We start from the raw sequence: 14,516 nt of genomic DNA, 5'->3' as shown, positions 1-14,516 counted from the left end.
GCATCCTTAGCTTGAAGGCCCACTCCTAGCCATACAACAAAACTCCAAACACCAGTCAAAACAGTCATAGTCTAAAACACACTCCGCTCAATTTCGATGGCGGAAAAATGTCCCAACATTAGGACACAACAAACAGACTACTCAATTTTTAAGGGTAGTTCAAACACAATCACCTCTTAGGTGAAAAATAAAATACTTGACTCTTACCTGTATATTGAGCACACTTCTATACTTTTAGATAGTGGTCTATAGGCATTACTCTGAAGTGATTTTAACAAACACAAATTGAAGGAAGTACTTTGAGGAATTAAGAGTGTGAATAAAATGATAGAAACTCTTGTACTTCAAAAGAAAGGAGGTGGACAATGTTGCTATTCATACTTCCAAGTAAGAAGGAGGCGCTTTTAGACCAATAGATGGATAAAAAGTTACCAGGTTTTACTTAAAAGGGAGGTAAAAAATAATTCCTTTATGAACATGATGATTAAGGAAACTTTAAAAACCCCAATAACAAATTTTTTAGATGGAACATAATAATGCAAACTTTCTAAAAATAGACCTCTCATATTACCTTTTATCATAACTTGACAAATATGTAAAGAAAATATTCAAAGAGATAATTCTAGAATAAGGGATACTTAGGACACTTAGTTGAAATCTAGAATTAGGAAAAAAAAGTTTTTAATTAAAAAATTTCAAACTTTATCAAAACGGAAACGAAACTCATCATGGAAAGATTTCTCTCATGGAAACTATGTGAGATCAAACAAAAGAAACTTTTAAGGAAGGAAAGACACACAAATTGGTAAAAATCTTGATTAGATTTTGAAAACAAATAGGAAACTCTACTAACATTAGAAATTCAAAAAGTGAAACCAAAAATTCAGCTAGAATTCGGATTTTCGCATGCAATAGAATACCAACATGACTTTAGATTCTTCCACTGTGGATATGTCTCTCTTGAAAGATCAGATTGAGAAACTCTTTATTGGGATAGAAAGTAGACTCACATAGCTTTCTTTTGATATATAATTCTCAATATAAATCTATGTGCACAGCTATAATGTAAAATTACGAGTTGTATATTAGCGTAATTGTAGGAAATGATTTTTTTCCCTGATTTTGGGATCAAAATTAGACATAATTTTAGGTTCAAAGTGTATGTTAAATAGCCTCTATTTTAGAGAAGAATATATCAGAAAATTATTCTTTGTAACCATTCTTTGGTGTTACTCTGTTTGACATGGTATAAGAGTGGGAGAAGTCTTCTGCCGTCATCGTGAATGAAGATGCTATGCAATAGCCGAAAAACAGAGGAAAAGGTTTGCCTCGTAGCTGAAGCGCAGAGCAGCAAGGCCGTCGCCAAAAAAAAAAAAAAAACCAGAGCAGGTCTGCTTTGGAGTTTTCGTGAATGAAGAGTTGGTTTAAACTGGCTTTCAAACGTCGCCATCGACCGAACCACAAAATTGACGATGCTCTATCTTCGCCGTGAAATGAAGAGACGCTTTGTTGTTGCTGAAGACGCTCTGTTTCACTGTGAACAATGTATTCTTCTCAGTCGTCGATTTGACCAGAGTCATCGTCAGAGAAGTCCGGCGGCATTTTGAACTTTTCCGCGAATAGCCAAGCCACTGCTTGGCCTTCCAACAGACCGCACCACCGACTGGCAAAGAAAAAGCCGCATCGTCTCGAGGACAAAGACGAAGGTATGAAAATAAATTTTTTGCTTCCTAAAACTTAGGTCCATTTTTTTATTATTTTGCCGAGAGACCTGGTCTTGGACTATACCAGAATCAGAGACCCAAACCGGGTCAACCTAGTGAATGACCGGACCAGTTCCCAGACCAGACCGAGAACCAAAAAATAATTGAAATGAATCAAACTCGACAAGGATCATCACATAATCAAAGCACTCAATCCTATGGAAAAGCAAACAATCGGGTATGCACTCACTACAGGGAAAAAGGTCATTCGCAACGGCATTGTTACGACATTATTGGCTATCTGGTGTGGTGGGACTTCTAAAAAAAACCCTCGAAAAATGATTGTTGGAAAGCCATGATGATATCAATAGAAGAAAATCAGCAACCTACGATAAATGTGGCCCATCCAGGTATTATCGATAAAACATCAGTATTCCTTACATATTCTAAGAATAGAACTTGGATTATTGATACAGGTGCATCCGATCACATGACGAGTGATTCCAGCTAGTTAAAATTTGTCCTACCTTCTCCTTAATATGTTATTTCCATCGCCAATTGTAGTACCTCTCCCATTACTAGGGAAGGATTTTTAGATATTGTCCTTGTTGTTCCATCTCTTGAATACAATCTTTTGTCTGTTAGCCAAACTACAATTCTTGCTTTTACTGTAACTTTCTGACCCTCAGTTGTGTCTTTCAGGACATTCTAACCTAAAAGATTCTTGGTTATGGTGTTAGATGGGGAAAACTTTACTATTTGGAGTTGAAAGAGAATGGGGGATCGAAAATCAGTCAGGCAAATCAAGCAAGCAGTGAAGACTTGGCCATCTTTCCTTTGGTTATGGCACCAAAGAGTCGAACATCTTTCCTTTGGTTATCTTAAGAAATTGTGACCAAACCTTTTTTCAAGTTTGAATAATTTGGATTTTCATTGTGACATTTGTGAACTAGCTAAGAGCCACTGTATCTCTTATTTACCGAGTTTGAAAAAGAGTTCTAAACCTTTTGAGGTTATTCATTCTGATGTTTGGGGTCCTACACGGTACTTTATGACATTTATTGATGAATACACTGGAATGACTTGGGTATCCTTGTTTAGAATGTATATCTAACTTATCAGAAATTTCACCAAATGGTACACACTCAGTACTAGAAGCAGATTCATGTTTTGTAATCTGAAATGGTACTGAGTTTGTCGATGTTTCTCTCGGTAATTTTTTGAACAATCATGGAATTCGTCATCACACCTCATGCACCTATACTTCCCAATAAAATTGATTGGCAAAGAGGAAGAATAGACAACATTTGGCAGTAGTGCGTGCCTCCCTCTTTGGCATGAACATGCCTCGGTTTTATTGGGGTGAAGTTGTCAAATCTGTTGCCTACCTTATCAATCGAACACCTTCTCGAGTTATAGACTTTCAAACTCCTCAAAATAATTACACTCCCTAATTTCCATTCCCCATCTTCCGAATCTTGAACCCCGGGTTTTTGGGTGTACCGTATATATAAAAATCCCAAAAGTCTTGGGAAATAAACTTAATCCATGTGCCAAATGATGTATTTTTGTTGGCTATTCTGATCTTCAAAAAGGATATTGGTACTATGATCCACACACCCGAAAGCTCCATGTGACTCTAGATGTCTCTTTCCATGAATTAACACCTTATTACTCAAGGGGAGTCTCTCAGAATTCTCTTTAGGGAGAGAGCTCAAGTGAAGAGAATGTTCAACAAGAGAATAGCGGAGGGTCTGAGTTTATTAAGTAAGAAGTGGTGAATGAATTTTTTAATCAACAACAGAATAGTAGAGGTGCTGAGTTTATTGAGTTAGAAGCAGTGAATGAATTTTTTAGCAACTAGGTCATCATGATGTGCAACAAGATTGTGATCACAACCATGAAGCCGAGAGTGAATCATTAATTTCTCCTGAAGAACCCTCAAAGTTGCCTCCGTCTGCACCATCAACTGAAGAATCAACCCAGAATGTTCCTCCTCAGGTAGACATGAATCATGTGATTGATGAATCTAATGAAACATGTGTTCCTATAGAAAATATTACTCTTAGATATCCCCAAAGATTAAATAGTGGAGTTCCAAAGAAACAGTATGAACCTGATCTAGAAGCCAAGACCAAATACTCAATCAACAACTAAATGTCCTTCCATAGGTTGACTAAATCGTATGCATTTATTGTTGATCAATTATCCTGGGTTTCAATTCCTAGTAATGTGCAGGATGCACTAGCTAATCCAAAATAGAAAAAGGCGATGAACGAAGAGATGGAGGCTCTAAAAAAAATGCCACTTGGGAACTTGTTCCACAGCCTAAAGGAGTGAAGAAAATTGGATGTCGATGGGTGTTCATGGTGAAACTCAAACTAGATGGAAGTATTGAAAGATATAAAGCTCGGCTAGTTGCAAAGGGATATACTCAAAGGAAATGGATAGACTATCAAGATACTTTTGCACCAATAGCTAAGATCAATACAATTCACATTCTTATTTTTATAGCAGCAAATCGAGACTAGCCTCTGCAACAATTTGATGTTAAAAATGCCTTTCTCAATGGAGACTTAGAAGAAGAAGTCTACATGGAGCTACCACGCAGAGTTAAAAGTGGTTCTTTGTGTTAAGGTGAAGTCTGTAAATTGAAGAAGACATTGTACAGGCTGAAACACTTACCTAGAGCATGGTTTGGGAGATTCTCAGCTACAATGAAGGATTTTGCTATAAGCAAAGTAACTCAGATCATACTTTGTTTATAAAACACAAAGAAGGGAAACTACTTTAATTGTGTATGTTGATGATATGGTCTTGATAGGAGATGACCCCATGTGAAATGCAAGTTTTACATAAGTATTTAGCCACTAAATTCAAAATGAAGGATCTCGGACAACTCAAATATATTTTTTGGAATTGAGGTTGCAAGATCGAAACATGGAGTCTTCATTTCACAACGAAAATATGTGTTGGATCTTCTAGCCGAAACCGGCATGCTTGATTGTAAACTAGTAGAGATGCCAATGGAAATGAATCATAAGCTAAGAATTATCCGATATAAAACCCAGCAGACAAAGGGTGTTATCAGTAATTAGTTGAAAGATTCATCTACCTATCACACATAAGGCCAGATGTCGCATATGTAGTGAGCGTTGTGAGTCAGTTCATGCATGCACCAAGTGAAGAACATATGGAAGCGGTGTATCGGATCTTCAGATACTTAAAGAGTGCTCTAGGAAAAGGTTTGTTATTCTCAAAATAGGGTATTTCTAACATTGAAGGATATACAGATTCTGATTGGGCAGGTGATCAAACAACCAGAAGATTTACGCCTTTTTGCTTTACTTTTGTGGAAGGAAATCTTGTCACTTGGAAAAGCAAAAAATCAAAAGGTAGTATCAAGATCAAGTGTTGAAGCTGAATTTTGAGGCATGGATCATGGTGTATGCGGGTTTTTATGGATAAGGAATATACTGAGGGACTTAGGGATTGAATACGCTAAACCTATGAATCTCCACTGTGATAATAAGGCAACCATTGTAATTGCACAAAATCCTATTCAACATGATCGTACTAAACATGTTGAAGTTGATCGTCATTTCATCAAGGAGAACCACGATGCAAAGATTATACAATTTCTTTTGATTCAATCCGTGCTCACAAAGGCAGTATCAGGGAAGGCATTTTATGGTATAATTGACAAGTTGGGCATGATCGACCTCTATGCACCAACTTGAGGGGGAGTGTGTTCAAAGTTGTAATGTAAAATTATGAGTTTAATTAGCGTAATTGTAGGAAACAATTTTTTCCTTGATTGGTTTCCCTGATTTTAGGATCTAAATTGGACCTAATTTTAGGTTGTAAGTGTATGTTAAATAGCCTACATTTGAGAGAAGAATATATCAGAAAATCATTCTTTGAAACCTTTCTTTGGTGTTACACTGTTTGACAAAATCCTCAATAATGTTGGTGCAAAACATTCAGGAAGTTAAGTTTTTTTTTTGCTACAAGAAACTTTTCAACTGTTTGACCTTTACTACTTATGTCAATTTCTCTTTCTAAAAAATCTGATTTCAAAGATTTTTTTTTAGTTTGAAACTAAACTCAAAGATCTTTCTAATGGTATATAATTTTCTATGTGAAACATATGGTAAGAGAGTGAAGTCTCATAATGGTTAATTAGTTAATAGTTACGTAGCTCGAGAAGAAGATAGATTGTATTAAACTGGAATTGGAACACTGTTTTTTGATAATGGATGCTCTTCTTCATTGGATGCTTTTCTATTGTGTCACCCACAATGAATACTAAATGCTTGTTGCCGTCAATCCTCAAATCGAACAACGGGACGAGCAAAATCGGAGCAAATGTGAACCCTCTATAGCAAGAAGGGAAGCATTGACGATTGTGATCCCCATCCGGCTGAGACTGTTATGAACTTGATAATGAGCCGTGTCACTCAGCAGCACCGTGGATGAGTCATTGAGTACTATGTTCCTTAGTTTTATATTAGTTTAGGAGTAAATATGCCACAGGGGCATTCTTTTAATTTTCCCTTTAAACTTTGGTTGGCGTCAAGCTTATGTCGGGGAAGATGAAATATGAAGAGACAAGTATTATTTTAGCCCAAAAAAAGGATCCTGAGTTCTCCTGGACAAGCTCAGGGTTGGAGTTCCCCATTTAAGAGTTATAAGGTTGGAATTCCCCTCGTTGAGCTTTGGTTATCCCCGTTTATCTCTTTTTCTCCCCTTCCCTTTTCCGTTTTACTGAGCTCACGCATAGAACAACAAAACTGAACACAACACTAGTTTCAGGTGCTATTGTACAGGTTTTAGTCGAGCATAGAAGGGGATTACAGTCCCGTTCTAGTGAACACAACAATGTGCTATTGTTATGTTTAACCGAGCATACCAGTGGGTTGCTGCCCAGTTCTTGCCGAGAACAATAGGGTGGTTTTTAAGCACCTACCCAATACTACCCAAAAAATCGGCTTGGTTGGTAGCGAAAAACCAAGTACTTAACCCCAAGATCATAATAATACTCCCACCGTTATGAGCCAATGTCCACGGTGGCCCACTTTTTAGTGACCTGGTCCGCTTTTTTGCGCTACACAAGTCTCTAGGTCTCCCCCTCTAGGACGCCTCTTCTGGGATTTGAACTCGCAACAGCGGTATAACTCTCATACCAAATGTTAAGCTCTAGCCAGTATCACCCAATAGACCGGCCTAGTAGGTAGCGGAAAGCTAAGTACTTAACCCCAAGATCATAACAGTGTTGCTGTTCAGATTTAGCCGAGCCCAGCAGTCTAATGTTGTTCTATTCACCGAGCACACCAGTGGGGTGTTACCTAGTTCCAGTCGAGAATAGCAACACACAGGGAGCTGATGTTCAGCTCTTGTCAAGAACAGAAGGGAAGAACTTACCCTCTCAGCTCTAGATCTATCCATCTCACGCCATGTTACACGATCTATGACAAGGGACCCTAACATCTTAGCATCAAAGTAGGGTAACATTGGGAACCCGTCCCAAAGTGAGAGCTGAGAAACATTGCCAGAGAATTGAAGGCAGACAATGCAACTCAAATGGTAGAAATGATGGAACAAATCACAAGCAGAGTCTCTAAGATTGTGGTTGGATTAAATCAACCCCCAGACATCACACGAAGGATGGAAGACCACTCTTTCAATAGAGGAGGAGAACATCATTCGGGGCGCAATGGTCTACTGGTACAAGGTGGAGTGTCAGTACCCAAGTACACCAAACTTGATTTCCCCACCTACACCTGGTCCGTCAACCCCTTAATCTGGCTACACAGAAGTGAAAAAAATTTTACCCACCAAAGCACAACTAAAATAGATAAAGTGATCTTAGTTGCTTTCCACTTGCTGGATGAAGCACAACTCTGGTTCCATCAAGTGGAATTGGACCACCTGGTTGTAGATTGGGAAGATTTTAAAGAGTTGTGTACTATACGGTTTGGACAGCCAACTTACAGCAACCCTGTGGGAGACTTGGTCAAATTGAGACAAACCAGTTCGGTAGAAGCTTACATAACTCAATTTCATGAAAAACTAGCTCGACCAAGCCACCTAGTTCGAAGAGACCATCATGTAAATCTATTTACGGCAGTGCTTAATGAATCGTTGAAGATCAAGGTGGAGCTCCATGAGCCTCCTGATTTGGGCCGAGCTATGATATTGGCTCGGGAAATGGAAGCAAGACAACACATTCAGAATAGGAGTGGTTGGTAAAAGGGGAGAACCAGTGCACCTTGGTGGCAGGGGGAGGAACTAGCCACCTCCAGTGATAGGGCCACCAGTGCCACCACCCAAAACTAATATTGGCCATACTATGGCAGCAACCACGAGAACCAGCAACTCACCACCCCCATATATCAGAAAATTGACAGGCATGGAAATGGCTGACCGAAGAGCGAAGAACCTCTGCTATAATTGTGACGAACCTTACCGGGCTGGCCACCAATGTAAGCGATTGTTTTGGTTGGAGTTGGTAGCATGGGCAGAAGAAGAAGAACCAACCGAGAGTACCCAAGTGGAGGCTGAACCAGAAATTTCCTTACATGCCATTATCGAAAAAAATTTGGCCAAAAACATGCAAGTGCGAGCAAAGGTTACTGACTAGGAACTTGTGGGGTTAGTCGACTCGGGCAGCACCCACAATTTCCTCAGCGTTATAGCAGCAAAGACCTCCAACTTTGCATCCAACCTCACCCATTTCCACGGTTTTAGTCGCCAATGGTGAGAAGGTTCTGAGCAACAGGGTCAGCAAGGTGGTACAATTTTTCATTGGTAACACTTTCTTTACCACTGAATTTTTTGTCATTCCTTTAGCCGGATTTAATATGGTGTTTGGGGTTAAGTGGTTGAAAACATTAGCCCCTATTTTGTGGGACTTTTAGGCTTTAACAACGAGCTTTGTGTTGGATGGCAAACCAATACTGTGAAGGGGCAGTCACAGTGCAGTCGTCCCCCATGCCCACCTATTACACGAGCAGCAATCACCGGGCAACAACATAGATAGTTACTAGAGGAGTCCACCGACTTGTTTCGGGAGCCATCCGAGCTCCCCCATTGAATCACTGTGACCACCGAATTTGTTTAAAAGCTGAATCAGATGCAGTGGTGGTTAGACCCTACAGGTATCCACACCTCCAGAATGATGAAATCGAATGATAGTGCAAGACCATGCTGGAACAAGGCCTTATTCGCAGCAGCCGTTCCTCATTTTCTTTGCTGGTTATACTAGTTAAGAAGCATGATGGCACATGGCAGTTTTGTGTAGACTTCAGGGAGATCAATGCAAAACCATCAAACACAAGTTTCCCATACCAGTGATGGATGAGTGGAAGAATTGGATGGGTCAACAATTGCAAAACCATCAAACACAAGTTTCCCATACCAGTGATGGATGAGTGGACAAATTGGATGGGTCAACAATTTTTACCAAGTTGGATTTGAGATCGGGTTATCACCAAATAATAATGCATCCTCCAGATATCAAGAAAACCGCATTCCGTACTCACCATGGTCACTTCGAATTCGTGGTGATGCCTTTCGGGTTATCCAATGCACCATTCACCTTTCAGTCTTTGATGAATGAGGTATTCTTGTTACGATATCTTGCATTGTAATTTAGATAGAATTTCTGATTATAATTGTTGTACAATTTGGATTATGTAAATAGGGTATTTAGAGTAGGCATTGTATTGGGCCCATGGGTGAGTTTGTAATAATCTCTAAAACCTAAGCTTAAATAGCTAATGAAGGGAGAGGAAGGCACAAGAGCATTTTTAGAGCCTATTCATCTTCTCCAATACCGTCCTCTTCGCCGAGAGTCCAGAGAGCACAACGCTCTCCGTCCGGACTATTCCGTCAATCCCGTGGAAGCACTGAACTGAACTCATGTCCCGACCCTTATTCAGTTTAGTGGAGGCATTCTTTTAACTACTGCAAGAAGTCGGGTCATCTCATCGCAGTTTGCCCTACTCAACCTGAAAAGAAAAAGTATACAGTTTATCATGCCTCCACTGATACTTCTACTTCTGCAACAATGTCGACTATTGTCCCCATCACTGGACTTTTGGTTTCTCCAGCACTTGCAAGTTCGACCACTCTCACTCCTATAATGGTACAATAGATGATCATATATGCTTTTTTTACTTTTGGTATCTCAGATAAACAGAAAATCTGTACTCAGCCATGGTATTCTGATTCTGGTGCCTCTAACCACATGACCAACAATGTAGTGTCTCTTTCTAATGTTAGAAAGTATGATGGAAACCTGCACATCAACACTGTTGATGGCAGCACTTTGCCTATTAGTGTTGTTGGTGATCTCTCTCCTTCTTTAGCTGATGTCTTTGTGTCTTCTGACCTATCAACAAACCTTCTGTCTGTTGGTCAACTGGTTGATAAAAATGTAATGTTCTGTTTTCTCGCTCTGGCTGTGTTGTGCAGGATCAAGCGTCAGGGAAGGTGATCGCGAAGGGGCCTAAAGTCGGCAGGCTATTTCCAATTAAAGTCTTTCTATCCACCTTTATTCCACGTTCTCCTGTACTTTATTTTGCATGTAATATTGTTAGTTCTGGCACTAAGATGTGGCATAGACGTCTAGGCCACCCAAACTCGGATATCCTTCGTACATTGTTTAAATCGGGTTTATTAGGCAATCAAGACTGCACTTCTCTTGATACTTGTTCATCATGCAAACTTGGCAAAAGTAAAGTTCTACCATTTCTTCATCATGCCTAGCATGCCTACCACTACTTTGACCTTATTCATAGTGATGTCTGGGGAATTGCTCCTGTTGTCTCGCATGCACAAAATAAATACTTTGTCACCTTTATTAATGATTTTAGTCGGTTAACCTGGGTTTACTTCTTACAGGCTAAGTCTAAAGTTTTTGTTATTTTTAAGAAGTTTCTTGCACTCATTGAACCCAGTTCTCTGCTCACATTAAAGTACTACACTCTGACTCTAGAGACCAGTACATGTCTACTAAATTCCACAAATTTCAACAAAGCAAAGGCATTATCTCTCAGCATTCTTGTCCCTCAACACCACAACAAAATGGCATTGCAGAGCAGAAAAATTGTCACCTTCTTGATATGGTCTGTATCCTTCTCATTGAATCATCTGTTCCTTCTCGATTTTTGTGTGAAGCTCTCTCTAACTCCGTTCATTTAATCAACTGCTTGCCCTAGCTTACCTTACATCATGTCTCTCTATTTGTTAAATTATTTGGTTATTCTTCGTCCTACACTGATCTTTAGACGTTTGGCTGTGTTTGTTTTGTGCATCTACCTGATCATTAACGAAATAAACTTACATCCCAATCAGTTATGTGTGCATTTCTTGGGTATGCCATTTCTCAAAAGGGCTATGTTTGCTATGATCCCCAGCCACGTTGAGTCCATGTTTCTCAGAATGTGGTCTTCTTTGAAAATCAATATTTCTTTCCCTCTCAAGTTACACTGCCTTCTGCATCTCTGTCTAGTCTGTCGAGCTTTGATGAGCATTACCCCACTGTATCGCTACCCCCTCCCCATCTTGACCTGGTGTTTGCTCCTAATCCTCCCTCTGCTCATGCTCCCATCACTCTTTGCAGATCCACACGTCATTCTTACTCTCCTGCCAAGTATGGTTTCCCCTCCCATGTATCACTTGCAACTACTTTGTCTTCTATTTCCATTCCTTCTAGCTATAAATAGGCTATGACACATGAGTGTTGGCAAAATGCAATGCAAACAAAACTACAAGCGCTAGAAGAAAATCGCACTTGGGACATTGTGACTTGCCCTCCTACTATTCGGCCTCTTGGGAGTAAATGGGTATTCTCTGTCTAGCTGCATTCAAATGGATCGTTGGATAGGTACAAAACCCGCCTTGTGGACCTGGAGAATAGGAAAGAATATGGGATTGATTATGAGGAAATATTTGTACCGGTTGCCAAGATGACCATGGTCCATACTATATTAGCCATTGCAGCCTCTCAATCTTGGTCGCTGAATCAGATGGATGCAAAGAATGCCTTTGTCCTCGGTGACCTCCAAGAAGATGTATACATGAAGCTCCCCTCGGGTATGACCACCCCCTCTCCTGATCAGGTTTGCAAGATTCGTCGTCCTCTGTATGGGCTTAAGCAAGCCCCCCGGGCTTGGTTTGAGAAGTTTCGTGGCACACTTATTCTCCACAGGTTTACACAGTGTCAGTATGATTCATCTCTATTCTATCATAAGTCCGCCGCGGGCATGGTCATTCTCTTGGTTTATGTGGATGACATTATTATTATTGGCACTGACTTTGGAATGATTACCAAGTTGTGTCAGGTGTTACATGCCACCTTTCTTATGAAATATCTTGGACAACTCAAGTATTTCTTAGGGCTGAAGGTACATCACAAAGCCACTTGTATTTTTCTTAAACCAATATAAGTATATTTAATATCTTATTACTCTCGCTGAGTTGGAGGACACATCTTCGGTGGCTACCCCTATAGAGGTCAATGTCAAATATAGAAAAGATTAAGGGACTCTCCTTGAAGATCCGACTCTCCATCGCCGTCTCTTAGGGAGTCTTATATATTTGACCACTACTTGTTCGGACATCTCCTAATGTAGTTCATTAGATCAGTCAGCTTATGTCATCTCCTCGGCACCTTCTTGCGGCAGTTCGGGGTATCATCCGCTATCTGAGCGGGTCCTCTGCTCATGGATTATTCTTTCTTATCGGCTCTGAGTTTTTACTGGTTGCATACAGTGATGTTGATTGAGCAGGGTCCCCCGATACCTGTCGCTCTACTCAGGTTGGTGTATGTTTTTAGGGGGTGCATTGATTTCTTGGAAATGTAAGAAACAGAACTGGGTGTCCAAGTCATCTACTGAAGCCGAGTATCGAGCTATGTCTACTGCGTGCTCTAAATTTATTTGTCTTCTTGCTGAACTCTAGTTTCCTCAGACCTCCTCTGCACCCTTTTCATGCGGATAATACGAGTACTATTTAGATTACGGCCAATCCTGTTTTCCATGATCGCACTGAGCACATTGAGGTTGACTATCACTCTATCCACGACACTTTGGAGCGCCGGGTAATATCTCTTCAGTACATCTCTTCGGATCTTCAAGTGGTTGATGCCTTCACCAAAACACTGTCTCAACCACGACATAATTTTCTGGTTGGCAAATTATTGCTGGTTGACTCACCAGCATCAATTTGAGGGGGGAAGTTACGATATCTTGCATTGTAATTTAGATAGAATTTTTTTATTATAATTTTCATAAAATTTGGATTATGTAAAAAGGGTATTTAGAGTAGGCATTGTATTGGGCCCATTGGTCAGTTTGTAATAATCTCTAAAACCAAAGCTTAAATAGCTAATGAAGGGAGATGAAGGCACAAGAGCATTTTCAGAGACTGTTCATCTTCTCCAGCGCCGTCCTCTTCACTGAAAATCCAGAGAGTGTGACGCTCTTTGTCCAGACTGTTTCGTCAGTCCCATTCATCCACTGCCGTAAGAGCTGAGAGCTCTCGCTGTGCCATCAACCTCTGTCTGACGAACGTCGTCTTCACTCCCAAGAAAACAGAGCATAAATTCTGGCCATAAGCTACTCAGTGGTCTTGCTTCACCAACGGGAATCGTTGTTGACAATTCTGTGATTATCTCCGCAAATTTGTGTTGGTTTTCTTTGATGATATTCTGATTTACAACAAATCAAGAGCACAACATTTAGAAGACTTATGGCTTGTTTTTCAAATCCTTCGAGCACATCATCTCTTCGTAAAACGCTCCAAATGTTCATTTGGGAAGGCCCAAGTCCCCTATCTTGGCCACATCATCTCAACAGAGGGCGTCACAATGGACCCAAAAAAAATTACAGCAATCACCAACTGGCCTCAACCAACAACATTTCAGCCTTAAGAGGATTTTTGGGGCTAGCGGGCTATTATCGGAAATTTATACAAAATTACGGACCACTGGCCAATCCATTGACCAGTCTTCTCAAGCGCAACGCCTTAGTTTGGGATGATGCAGCAATGGAATATTTCATGGCACTCAAGCAGGCTTTAGCTTCCACTCTAGTCCTGCAATTGCCGGACTTTGAGGCCCTATTTTTGGTGAAGTGTTACGCTTCAGGGGGCGGTATTGAGACAGTACTATAGCAAGCACATCACCCCATTGCATATCTTAGCCGGCAACTAGCAGCACATCACCTAAAATTACCCGCTTATGAGCACAAGTTGATTGGGTTGGCCAAGGCGGTTCAACACTGAAAACCCTACTTGTGGGGATGCACTTTCCTCACCTGCACTGACCATTGCAGCCTAAATTTTCTGCTAGCACAACGCATCTCGACGTCTCCATAGCAACACAGGATCAATAAATTATTGGGGTTTGACTTCACAGCGGAACACAAGCCGGGCAAATTGAACAAGGTGGTTGATCTTTATCCCGACGTATGGAGGAACTGCACCAAGTCTATGCGATTAGCCAACTAAAGTCTCTCTTGCTCGATTCCATTAAAGAGGACTAGCAGACAAACCTTGCACTCCGAGAGCTATCTCAGAAGATCACTACTAGAACCATGGACTCCAGGTGGGCTATCCGTGACAACACCATTATGTATGGCAATCACATCTATTTACGGCACTCCTCTCCCTAGGTGGCCATAATTTTATCTACCTATCATGATAGCATTCATGAGGGCGTTCAAAAGATGTTGCATCGGATCAGGGCCGATTTTTACTGGCAAGGCATGAAGTCCACAATTAATGAGTACGTAGCCTCATGTCATA

This window comes from Aristolochia californica, unplaced genomic scaffold, assembly GCF_029961685.1.
Source record: "Aristolochia californica isolate CCGP_79_NKW_82.1479 unplaced genomic scaffold, dmAriCali1.0.hap1 SCAF_2, whole genome shotgun sequence".
Taxonomy (NCBI): domain Eukaryota; kingdom Viridiplantae; phylum Streptophyta; class Magnoliopsida; order Piperales; family Aristolochiaceae; genus Aristolochia; species Aristolochia californica.
Note: the sequence above shows the minus strand (reverse complement) of the source record.